General features: G+C 39.5%; 1 protein-coding gene across 1 annotated transcript in view; it reads right to left on the bottom strand.

The window, feature by feature from the left end:
- The window catches only part of LOC145996335 (uncharacterized), a 94738-nt gene extending 87591 nt beyond the window's left edge, over positions 1 to 7147 (bottom strand). Inside the window, exon 1 of the mRNA XM_083132766.1 lies at positions 7092 to 7147. The gene's annotated coding sequence lies outside the window, so the exon portion shown is untranslated. The remainder of the gene's footprint in view (positions 1 to 7091) is intronic.
- Between the last annotated feature and the right edge of the window lie 6393 nt (positions 7148 to 13540).

Genomic DNA, 13540 nt, shown 5'->3' with positions numbered 1-13540 from the left:
AGAGCAATGTAGTCTTTCCAATGTCCTACCTGTTTCCTACCCTGCTCGGAAATTCTACGAGTTCCAAGAATTTCAAAAGTCGTCCAGAGACTCCTTTTGAGGCCGGAAGAAGAACACCTCATTCCTGACGGCTTTGGAGCTCCTCACCCTCCTTTGGATTCCAGCAGTGTATGTCACCGGTGTGAGAGCTGAAATCGCCAGGGATTTTCACCTCAAGACGCCCCTGCTGCTGTTATGCATCTTCGATAATCACGTCAATCAGAACGACCTATCCCCTTTTGGTCGTCTCCGCCCCTGTTCCTGTTATCTACCAACAATTGGGACCAACGAAGCAGCAACGAAAATCTTACCCCACGTGACATCCCAGGATCGGAACATCGTCCAAAACATAAGAAGAAACATGAGCATCTTTCATGTACATCATCCCTTTTTGCTCTGTAAGGCCAGGCAGACATATTGGAACTTACCGGGTACAGTCAACGACCCACATGTGTTGAGACCCCGCCCCTGTGGATCTGCAACCAGCCTGGCCCCCCTCTGCACAGTTTCACCTAAGCAGTGCCCATGTTTAGTGTTCCCCTTCTTGGAGTGACCGAGGCGTCGCAACCCCTGGAGACCTTGCATACTGTACGCAACGGCGCGGTATACCTTCCGTTTTCGTATGCAACCAGCATACGAAATGTGTCGCCATAAGATGTGTGCCGGAAATATGGAATGGCGTGTGCTTTGAACTTCCGGGGGCCTTTCATAAATACCCCCTCCCCCAGTGTCCGCCATTGGACAACGCATATTTTGGGGCTTGCAAACGCTACTTTGTGTGCCTCTCCATGGACTACCCTGTGTTCGTGCGTCCCACTGCCAACGTGTTTTCATCTACTGAACTGTATTCCTGAACTTTCCACACCGGGATTTGAACCCGATCCCCAGTGCAATTGTGATCGGTCAAGGACCGTGCATCTTCCGGTACAGTGCTTCGTACCCCAGGACTCCGGGGCAGGGACTGCGAACCGAATTTGAACTCGAACTGGAACATGCTCCAGTTCGACTTATAGTTCGCACCCGAACCTGAACTGAAATGTTTCGCTACATTCTGGTTCACCATAACCCTCCGTGTACTTTCAATTTAAGTTCTGTTTCGGAAAAAAACCTCGTAGTGAACAATTTTGGTATTTTGGGGGGTGCCAGATCCGAAAATTTGGAAATAGATAAGATCCGAAATGCCATTACGGCAGTGTTTCTCAATCTTCTTGCCTGAGAGTCCCCCTTGACATAACTGAATATTTTTGTGTACCCGTTATTAGGGCCGTTATTTAAAGATTATATATAAATATATTGAAATAACTGCCATTTTGATACCTAATATGTATATACATACATATATATATATATATATATATATATATATATATATATATGTATGTATGTATGTTTATATATAAATATATATAGTTGCGTCATTCCATGTCAAATGATTTGACTCAAATCAACACAATTTCTCGAAAAGTGAAAATTTTACAAGGTTGAAAAAAATTCTCAAAATAAGTTTATACCATCATCTAATAGCAGCCAGAATCTTGTTTTGGAATCACGAGATATAAGAGGTATAATGTAATTAGATTGCTTTATTTATTATGGTTGTGTGTACAATTTGTATCGATTTTAGTTAATTTTCTTAGTAGAAGATACATAACTTTTTCCACAGTTAATTTTCATCCCGTTGTTTGATCCTTTTTGAACTGAATCACTACGGTAAAGGTGACGCGGCGGATTCATATAAACTTTTGTTTTTCATTTCACAGATAATTACAAAAAAGAAATACAATTGTCAGTACAAGGTGAAATACAGTTCTTAAATGAAGAAAATGTAAAAGTTACTCAGTATTTTTCTCGATCCAAAACATCGCAAAACACGCCCAAATCCTTAACACTTGGGTCTGGAAACGGTTTCAGTTCGAGAACTGAAACATAACTGAAAACTTTCATTCCGGGCCAAACTGGAAGTGGAAGTTCAGACCATCCAATTACAGTTCGGATAGATATACTCCGGTTTCGTTCCAATTTTAGTTCGAGAACTGAAAACGAACAACAGGGTTTCATTCCGGGTCGAACTAGAAGTACAGCCTCAGATCATTCCAGTTACGATTCGGAGAGACATATTCCGGTTTCATTCCAGTTTCAGTTCGAGAACTGGAAGTGAACCGAAAGGTTTCATTCCGGGCCGAACTGAAACTATAACCCCAGATAATTTCAGTTACGGTTCGGATAGATATATTCCGGTTCCATTCCTGTTTCAGTTCGAGAACTGAAAGTGAACCGAAAGGTTTCATTCCGGGCCGAACTGAAACCATAACCTCAGATCATTCCAGTTACGGTTCGGACATATATATTCCGGTTCCATTCCAGTTTCAGTTCGAGAACTGAAAGTGAACCGAAAGGTTTCATTCCGGGCCGAACTGAAACTATAACCCCAGATAATTTCAGTTACGGTTCGGATAGATATATTCCGGTTCCATTCCTGTTTCAGTTCGAGAACTGAAAGTGAACCGAAAGGTTTCATTCCGGACCGAACTGAAACCATAACCTCAGATCATTCCAGTTACGGTTCGGACATATATATTCCGGTTCCATTCCAGTTACGGTTCGGACATATATATTCCGGTTCCATTCCAGTTTCAGTTCGAGAACTGAAAGTGAACCGAAAGGTTTCATTCCGGGCCGAACTGAAACTATAACCCCAGATAATTTCAGTTACGGTTCGGATAGTTATATACCGGTTCCATTCCAGTTTCAGTTCGAGAACTGAAAGTGAACCGCAATGTTTCATTCCGGGCCGAACTGAAACTGAAAGTAGGTTTCAACTGCAGTTCCTGCTCCGGGGTTCGTGTGTGTCTGGATTGCCCTGCCTTCTGACTTCGCAGGTCATAGCGTGCACACATAGTGTGCTACGAACGTGGTGTTTACCACGGTCTTTTGCTCTCGCCTCTTGAACTGTCATCCTGACGAGGTGGAAGACCGCGAACATTCGGCCTCAAGGTTTCTCACGGCTTACGTTCGGCGCTTAGTTAGCACTTGTTCAGAGGCCATTACTTATTTCTCCGAGTTGTTATGCGAAACGCACAAGCCATTCAAATGTCTCGAGTTACGATCCAGTGTGTGATTTTCCACGTAGTACACCCAACTGTCAACCTCACTTCCACGTTAGTACACCCTGGACTGCGTTTTGCAGACGAACGAGGCTCTGGCGACTGGCACTCTGGCAAGTATAATTTTGTGTGTGTTGTCCTGTTTTTTGTCGTTGTGTGTGCTGAGTGCCCCTTTACAGCCTCAGCTTTTAACGAAAGTCAGAACATTTTAAACTTTTAAGATTTTACTTATGCAACGTTAGAGTTGTTATTTGTAATGATAAGGGGCTGGACCCCGTATAATGTGACGGGTGCAAAATAGCCTAAGTGCTGACGCACCCAAAATTTTAAATTCAAATCAAATCAAACGATCCAGTGTGTTGAACTTTCCGCTGACTCCGCGGGCCTGCGAACAACACTTGCTATCGTATGTTGATTAAACGTGAGCATTTTTATATTACGAAAGACTCTTCCAGCGTGTGGCTAATGAAAACAAAATACTTTATTTCTGCAGTGAAGCTTGAGCTTAATTTTGTTCAATTTATTTTTTGGTGAAGGGTTTCCGACATTATTATTTTATTTTATGTAACCTTTTTTCATGTAATAAAATACCTTTTAAATTTTGGTGAATGGCTGAAGGTTCAATTTAAACTTTTAATTATTACAATTTCAATTTGGGAAATTGTTTTGCAAGAGGGGTATCGTAGCATATCCGTTCGGTTTGAGAAATATTGACCCTGGCAGATCTTGTCAGCTCCTGCTCAGAAATGTGTAGGGTAAGCCTTTCACAGGAAATGGTAAGAACACTGGCCTTTGGCTAGAGGTGACGAGAGGCCAAGCGAGGGTTTAAATAGGTGCGCATGAGAGCGACACGAGGTCTTTTACTTGGAATCATCGGAGAAGCAGAAGCTATTGGGCTATTTTCTAAACCGAGCAGGGTAAGCTAGTCTACACCCTTTATCTGCCATTCGCATTGCTCAGTTCAGTCTAAACCGAATCATGAGTTTATTTTAATGTTAAGTTAGATATTTGTACCTGCCCGTTCAGGGCTGTCTCTACCATCAATAGTACTAATCGGGAGGGGCAAGTTACATCCCTATTTAAGATCCCCGCGTTCATGTTGGAACGCTACTATATAATAACTAAAAAAATATATGTTTATTGTGAAAGGTAGGAAGCACTTTAATGCCGGCCGGGGATAAGATTTTCCACACCTTAAAGGGCAACATCGCACGGTGTCTTCATAATAATCATTGTGCCTTAATGATGCAAAACTACTTTAGTTTTATGGTGTGTGCTTTAGGGGAAAAAAACTCTTATCTAAAATCTCTAACAAGCTCCTTGAGGAAGATTAATGTTGCCAGGTTGTAAAGAGACCTGCGCAGAACAAAGAATGCACTAAAAAGATAAGGATGCAATATAAATGTTCATCAGAAATCGTGCGAAATTCTCGAGCAGTTAAAAACGTTTCAACAAGACCCGGATTTTCATGACCTAGAAAATATAAATAAAATGACTTTAAAAAAAATGTTGTCTTTATTTCAGGACATGACAGTTAGTAGTACGGCACAGTTTTTACTTCTGTAACGTTAGAACTGAAATTACAAGTTGTATGTGAATTTTAGTTGTAATAATCTAACCTTATTCAGAATTATTACAATAGGTAATGTCGAGAGGCATGTTACTTTGTTCCCACAATCACGTGGCGACTTAATTTATCTATTTATGTAATAGATCATGTAATAGAAGATTCCAAATACAAAGTAAGTCATTTTATTATTATTAACAACAAAAATAAGAACATGAACTAAACTTGCATGTGGTTAAGAGAGTTACATATTACTTTTAGCCAACATGGTGGCGATTTGGTTCCAAAACTGGGGGGGGGGGGGGGGCAAAGAGAGTATATTCCCTTTGTAGATAAGATTTAGCATAGTGCTGTGTCAAAAGTGGCGAAAAGTAAGGGGAAACTTCCTTCCTTCGTCCACCCACCGGACTCTAAAATGTGTTATATTATCAAAAATGTCTACTTGGCTTGTCAGATTAGTATATAAGCTTGGCAGTCTATGGAACAGCTGGCTTCTGAGAAGCGAAAGTTGAGTCCTTCTTGTTTAGCGGCGCGGCACTCGAAGGGGAATTTCCTGAAGAAGGCGGTCACTTATGATGTTGCCATTCACTATTTTATGCAGGAATATATGGTCCGCCAGTCTCCGTCACTCGTGAGGAGTATGGATATTTAACATTTGCAGAAGGATGGACTTTTGCAAGTGTTTTGTGGACGGAATGAGCAATGGCCAGGAAGAAATTTAGGACGGAATTTGAGGGGCATCCCATAGACCATATCGGAAAGCAATATTCATATTTTGGTGAAACAAAAGATTTGTAAGAAGTGCTGAGAGCAGTGAGGTTCATTTCGGTGAAACGAGTACACCCATACGCATGGAACCCTTAGTGACTGCAGATGTGGTCAGAAGAGGAGAGTTTCTCGTCAAATATGACGCCAAGGTCCTTCTATGCGGCAATTATTTGAAAACATTTACCTTTTATGAAATATTTAGTATTTAATGCATTTTTCTTTAGGAAGAAGTTCATCATGGTACAATTTTGAGGGTTGGTGTGTTTGTGAGTTCTTGTTTTCATTGTTACAGACATCAAGGCGATAAATATCAGTTCCTGGCTAAGAATGAGTGACTGAAACCTGAAACGTAATGTAATTCATTTTTTATTGTTCTTTTTCAATGACGCAAAAAAGATACCTGACAAGGACGTAAAAAGCGAAAAATGATAAAAAATGGTATAAAGCTTGGAAAATGATCTAATACACAACAAAATTCACATTTTTATAATCAGAGATTCATATTCAGGATTTTAATACCTAAGAGCAATGCATACTACATAAGGTCAAAAAGATGACATGTCATCAAAATCCTTGCCCTGGTTATCCGTAACATACTCAGGATGAAAACTGTACATACGAATATAAATATGTATGACGTATGCCTCACATTTCAATCGACAATGCGAAGAAAATACTTTCTTAACCTGGGTATATTCACTTGTATTTACCATAAGATATGAAAGGGCCACATTCACTCCCTAAACCAGGCGAGATAATTCGCCCCAACTTTACCGATCTCCGTGTTAGAGTAGTTAGCACAGGGTGCTACAGAGGTTCCGGGTTCGAATCCCGGCCTGGGCATGGTTGTTTGTGAGTGTCCATTCATCAATTTCATCATATCATCACTCATCCTCATCTTCGCAAATTTGCCTAAAGTGACACAAAAAGCGAAGTAAAATAAAGAATAAATCAATCAATCAATATATACCTATATATAACTGTTGTATTATAGGAATGTTCGAATCCAAATGTTTTCTCATTCTAGCCTTCTTAAACCCTAAGGTTCATGGCTTCAGTAACACAGGCCTTCCATCTGTCCCTATCCGGAGCAAGATCCATCCACTCTTTTCTATCCCTACCAATTTCCTTTAGGTCCATTTCAACGTTATCCCTCCATCTTCGTTTTGGCCTTCCTACTGGTCTGTTACCATCAGGTTTCCAAACAAGAATCCTGTAAACTCCTCTTTCCTCTCCCATCCGTGCCACATGGCCTGCCCACCTAAGTCATCTTGACTTAATCATTCTAATAATATCTGAACATGAATACAAATTATGTAGTTCTAAATTATGTAACCTTCTCCACTTACCTGTCTCCCCATCCCTTTTAGGTCGAAATATTTTTCTAAGGATTCTATTTTGAAACACACTAAATTTATGTTGCTTTTGTTAAATTTGATATCACATAGATTTTTAAATGTTAAATTTGATATTACATAAATAGTGTTGGTAAGTAACACACAATATATAAAAGAGCAATAACATGATTAAACTATATCTGATTTCCAATCATGTAAATGTAAAATATTTCTTAAGTAAATAAACAAAACATTCCTGGAAATGCAATCGAGTACCTTGAATCCAATTAGATGCAATTTGAAGTTGCAGACACAGGTAACCACTGATATCGAACTGAATTTTGCTGTCCTAATGAGCCCTCTACCAGTTTCACGTTGCTAACCACTTCTAGCAGGTTTTTAATTCAGCAGCACTTCTGTGTAGAAAATTCTCAGTCTACTGACTTTATATTGAGGAAGAAAAATAAGTGTGGGAACTCTCAAGAGTATGGGCAGTGTAATTGCTATAGTCATGGTTACTGTTGCAGCTAATTAGCGAAGAAGTGTAAATCAAATGGGTAATGAATGCATTCGTGTGAAACAACTGCTAACGTGAAAGGGATGTGAAAATTTTCTGATAGGGGAATACCATAAAAATATACATATTTTCGCCCGAAAATTATTTTTTTATGCATTTTTTCCCTTCGACAAAGGGGGGAAGGGGAGGAAGACTAGACGATCTGGCGCCGTCATAGCAACAACACGATAGGTAGTCCAGGCAGAAACCTTAAATCCGTGGATAGCAATAACAGAAGTTGGATCGGATTTATAGCCAGTAGGTACCAACAAAATAGAATGTTGCAGGGAGAGAGAGGGTTTCGTTCGATAGCCAAATAGTTCGCACGAACGACGCTAGATTGCGTACGCAATCGAGAGTTTCTTTGTTCGAGCGAATAACGTTCGAAACAGGCAAAACGAGAGGTATGCACTCGAATCCCAGTAATACAGTGTAAATATTTAGTAAGGCCTCACCTTTTACAAAAAAAAAAAAAAAAAAAAAACCGACATTGAATTGGAAACACTACAGCATCAATGCCGAAACTCTATCCAAGGTAAGGAAGTGCTGCACAGCTGTGAGTCGTGAACACCACACAGAAGAGCAATGTTAACCATGAGACGTCAAGGAATTAGCACAGCGTTTGTTTCTGTGGTCATTCGGCCTCGGAAGAAATATTTCTTGTCCATTTTGAGCTCTCAAGAAATCAGGTTCTGATCTGGCGATTTATTTCCTTCATGAATGAAAATAGGATGTTCATTCTTTCGTTTCTTCGTGTCATTAGCTCTAAAACAAATATAAAAAGTAAAAAGTGGTAACTTTGCTATTTTTACGACCATATTATATCCCTCTTGTTTACTTTCAACGATAATTACGAATGTTGGAGTGACCAGAAAAAATGAACGAACACAATAAGCTCTTAAATATTACCCAAGCTTCGAAAATAGATGCCGGCCCCAGTGACAGAGTGGTTATTACATCGCGCTACGACGCCAGGGGTCCCGCGTTCGAATCCTGGCCTGGGCATGGACTTATGAATGTCCATATAATCACTCATCCCCATATTTGATTGAGTTTGATTAATGGAGTTTGTGTTTGAAGTCCACTTTATGCACAGTAAGGCTGATCTGGACTGGACCTACAGTTTAAAGTGGGATCCTAACCACTATGTGCCTCCACCGGGTATCGAACCCGGGAACACTTGATCACAAGGCGACGATGCCACTGCGCCATCGGGGAGGCCTCCCCCATATTTGCAACTTAGCCAAAAGTGGCACAAGAAGCGAAGTAAAATAAAGCAAATCAATCAATCAATGAATCGAACATAGGGTCTCCGGTTTCATAGAGCAGTATGCAAAGCACTTGGTCATGAAGACCCTCAAAATTGAAATAATAAGTGGAACAAAAAACCTGATATTAGAGTATTTTAAGAGTTTAGGCAGATTAACAATTCACGTCAACCTACAACAATTTCACCTGTATCGTATGATATATGGTTCTGCCCTAATGTAATTGAACGTGCTCTTGCTATAATTCTTAGACATTTCCTCCTTCCAACACGCAACCTCGACTCGGCACGATTATGTGCATTTCCTTGATCCTTTTCTGTATTTTTTTTCTATTTAGTATATATTACGTTGCCTTTTTGCCTCTTGGTTAATCCGTGGCGATGAGAATGATTGACCAGTTGATAACATGGATGTGATGGGTCAAACATGCCTTAATCATGGTTCGAACTTAAGACCTCTGTCTTCAAAGCACGTTACAATCTACCACGTGTGTCCTTTCCTCTCCAGTCACCATTAATTTCAAGTGGTAGGAAACGACGTTACTCAAACAAATTGTATAAATAATTTTCATGACCATAAACATTTGTTGCACTTGTTGAGATAAATCCATACCCTCGTAATGTTATAAGTAAACGTCGACCTAGTTGATGTCCCAAGAACCCTTCCTTGCACGAAAATCAGACTGTGTCTACAGGATTTACGACTGAACGCTTACTAAAGTAATAGAAATGTGCATCCCCATTTCCATTAATCGTTCACTCTTCGTATATTTTGAGGTCAGCTAATTCGAACATACGACCCTAAGACAGCTACACACTGTCAAAAAACTGCAGTGTCAACAAAGTAATTACTGTATTTTATATATTTTATTTTGGTAATGGAATATTTTTCCCTTCAACTTCTTATTTATGTTTGATTTGGTTTATTTTACTTCGCTTTTCTGCCACTTTTGAGTAATCACATAGATAAGGATGAAAGGTGTGTTAAGATGAAATTTGTGAAAGGCAATCACAAACGTAGGACACAGCTCGAACATCACAGACCATTATACTGGCTGGCCTCGTGTCTAGACGCCAGATCCTCGTTAGTCTACAAAATACACTCCATGGTCACAATGACGTAAGCATTCGTAGAATAAATTTCTATATCATTCTCACTCCTCCCCCCCAAGAAACGTGAGCTAAACTATTGCGCATTCTGTGATATGTTCATTACTTCTCAGGAACCACTCGCGGCCTTCAACTAGTTTATCCTGAAAAAAAAAATTGGTTAGGATGGTAACAGATACTTCAGGGACAATATCCAAAGAATACTGTCACATACGCAGAATGCAAAGCATTTATATTTTCGCATTTCTACTACAATCCTGGCGAAAAAAAGGCGGCTGGAGCGTGGTGCTGATCGTATCCCCTCTAAAATGGCCGAGCTCGAGAATATGCGGTGCCCTACTACCACATCCGCTAAATGTGCCTTCATGGCACGTTGCTATACGCACGAGGAACTTTACCTAACCTTTGTACTACTAACTACTCATGCCAGGAGTTTTGGTATTTTTTTATACTTTTTTACTTGCCCATTGCTAACCTGGTTCATTCCCAGCCATAACAGAAATTAGTCGATGCAATAAAAATACGCCAAACTTAAAAAGAAACTGTTGTCTGCACACACACATACATAGACACCGGGGGGGGGGGGGGGGGGGGGTAGGAAAAAAAAAATCTTCCACAAACTGCACAGATCATGCCTCACAAGACCAACAGAAAGCTTTCCGGAAACAAGTTTACGTGCGCATAAGGTAGTGATGGCCTTGTCTGCAACTGCTTTTCCCCACTTTCTTATCCAATACAGGAGTAATGAAGTGTTTCCAACTACCTTCCAATCTAACTAAGAGGAGGGAGACCTTTTTTTAAAGTTCGCCAGTGTACATGTATAACCGTAATAATACTAATAATGACAATAATAATAATAATAATATTATTATTAGTAGTAGTAGTAGCAGTAGTAGTACTAGTTGTAGCAGTACTCAGGCACGTATCCAGGACTTCATTTCGTGGGGGCTGAACACCATCTTTTTGAGGGGTATAGATAGAACCTCACAAATGTTTAAGGCAAGTGGTGGCAATTGTATTCCAAATCGAAGGGGGAGGGGTGCAAGGAAAGTTTACTTTCTCTTGGTAGACAACGCTTAGCATTAAGAGGCCTAGTGTGGAGGCAATAAAATGAAGAGCAACTATCCCCCTTAATCAGAACGTGAAATCGGAATATTTTTTTACCACTCGAGTCCTCTTTTCTATGCATTAACATTGTGTGCCGGAACCATCTCAGTATGTGTTTGTCCATTTCTTCTCATCTGGCATCAATGCATCCATGCACCAAAAGTGTTTTTACGAAACTGTTACACATGCACTTTTACGAATTTACGAAAATAAATATACAAAATATATTTTTATTTGCATAAAATTTGAAATCGATGATAGAAATTACCTCTCTGTTCCCCCCTGAAGGTGTCTTTTGCCGTCTGGAGGAGAAAATATAGAAATACGCTACATGAAAACTAATTCCATCTTTAGTATCATTTTGTCCTGCTACTCTTAGATTCTTCTAGTCTTCCTTTTTTTTTTTTGCTTCAATATTTGCTCCCTTGACCCCCACGGAATATATTTTCGAGAAGATTGGAGGTGGGGGGTAATACCCCCTGTGATTGCGCCACTGGTTATCTTCCGTGGACAGATGGCAGCATTTGTACAATGACTTGGTTGAGTTGGTGTTTAAAGTCCACTTTTTGCACATTAAGGCTAATCGGGACTGGACCTACAGTTTAAAGTGGGATCCGAACCACTTGTGCCTCCGCCGGGTGTCGAAACCGGACCCCTTGATTACAAGGCGACGACGCTATCACTGCGCCATCGGGGAGGCCCTCATTTGTACAATGAAAATTTTCTCTTTTTATTTTTTTATTTATTTGAAAAGTCCTGAATACCGAAAAATCCATTTTACATCAGGATATCATCCGGAAATGAAATAAACAAAATAATAAGATGGACACATACACACACACATACATATATAACAAAAATAATAACAACTAGGGCAAAAATAATATTATTTACACTTCAGCTGCTTTATGCACGCCGTTCTGTAAGTCAGTTTTGATAAATAGAAGTTCGGAGCGTCTCTTAGTGAGTTGTAAGTGGTTTGTAGCCTGTAGAGAAGTGATATTTGTTCTAAAGATAGCCTTGAAGATTGAATGTAAAAGAAGTTGTTGCATTTACTGTTGGGACGTGGGATTCTGATATTAAGAAGTGGCAAGAGGTCGCTGGTGAAAAGTTGTCCATTAATGATTCTGAAGAGTAGTGTTAAATCTGAGAGTTGACGGCGAAGAGAAAGGTCATGAATTTGTAGAGTGGATAGAATTTCTTGTTTGGAGAAGTTTGCAAGGGTTGGGCATCTGTGTTTGACTATTCTGACGAAGAAACTTACTACTTTGTTTGTTTTCTTTAAATTGCTTTCACATGCCATTGACCAAATACAGGAGCCATATTCAAGAATAGGAACAGCACACATTGTAAAGTTGGTTTTGAGGGAAGAAACGTGTGTTATGTCTGTAAATCTGTAAATTAGTCCAAGTGTTTTCATCGCTTTCGAAGTTATGTAGTCATGTGATGGTTGAAAGTCAGTTTCCTATCAAAAATGACACCAAGATCTTTGTGCTGTCGTACGAACGGAATAACCTGGTTGCATAACTTGTAGGATGGCGCTGTGCTATTGGATTTTAGGGTAAACCTCATGCTAACATATTTTGGGAAGAAGATCGTGTAATAGAAATAAATACGGATAATTGTTTACTATTACTTGAAATTTAGTATTTTTTACTGTTCGTGCTACCGCTTTAATTAAACAATAACCATGTATAGTGGGGAGGCAAATGGTAATATATTTGCTTTCCGTGGTACAATAATGGGAGTTAGTTTTTCTGAAAGGTATTGGCACAAGGAAAACGAATATGGATGTTGCCAATCCCAAAAATTGTGCAGGGGGGTGGGAGGGGGATTCAAAATGGCCAACAACTCGTTTCACCGAAACAGCAATATCTTCATCATTTATACGACTACAACAAATTTTCAAAGCTTTAAATACTTCTTGATGCAGTTTATACAATTACTAAAATAATGTGAATAATATAAATGAACCTGTTAGCCTCTTACGGATTGCTTAATATAGCTCTTCTGGTTTCCATTGAAGGTTTACTTTCTGTTACAGAGTATAAAAAATATTTTGGAATGAAACAAAATATTCATTGTGTAGCTTTCATTATTTTTTTAAATTTAATTACGCCATCATCATAAATTTTAGAAAGAACAGAAGAACTCCATGGCATCACATTGATGTATTTGTTTGTTACCGAAAACACAATGAAATGAATTAAATATTATAATAATAATCTGTTTCAGAAGATCATTACTACAAAGTGTTTGAAAACAGGAGGTCATCCAAATAAAAATAATGTAAAATAATAATTACACTTATTAATCAGTTTCACTGTCTTCATATGAACTATTATCCCCATTCCGGTTAAAACAGTTATTTACATCATTGTCGGGTCCACACATTCACACATGTCGGTGCATGGAAAGGCATGACGTCTGCATTTACATACAAGTGTTGAACATCTACTATTTTTGCATGAACATTTCACTAGCTCCAGAATGGCCTGTGGGGCAGGTTGCATCGTGGTCATCTGGGACAAATGTACCGTTTTGTCTTTTCCATCCATAACCAGCATCTGGCTGTGGAATCTTCAGATTCGCAACATCACCACTTCGCCATACCATGGCTTGATGTGCTCTCAATATAGCATAGCGAAGAGCTGACTGTGTTGGTGGCATTTTCTCTGATTCGGC

This window comes from Lepisma saccharinum, chromosome 12, assembly GCF_977018435.1.
Source record: "Lepisma saccharinum chromosome 12, izLepSacc3.1, whole genome shotgun sequence".
In the NCBI taxonomy this organism is placed as follows: Eukaryota; Metazoa; Arthropoda; class Insecta; order Zygentoma; family Lepismatidae; genus Lepisma; species Lepisma saccharinum.
Note: the sequence above shows the minus strand (reverse complement) of the source record. Positions and strands in the feature narration are given on the sequence as shown.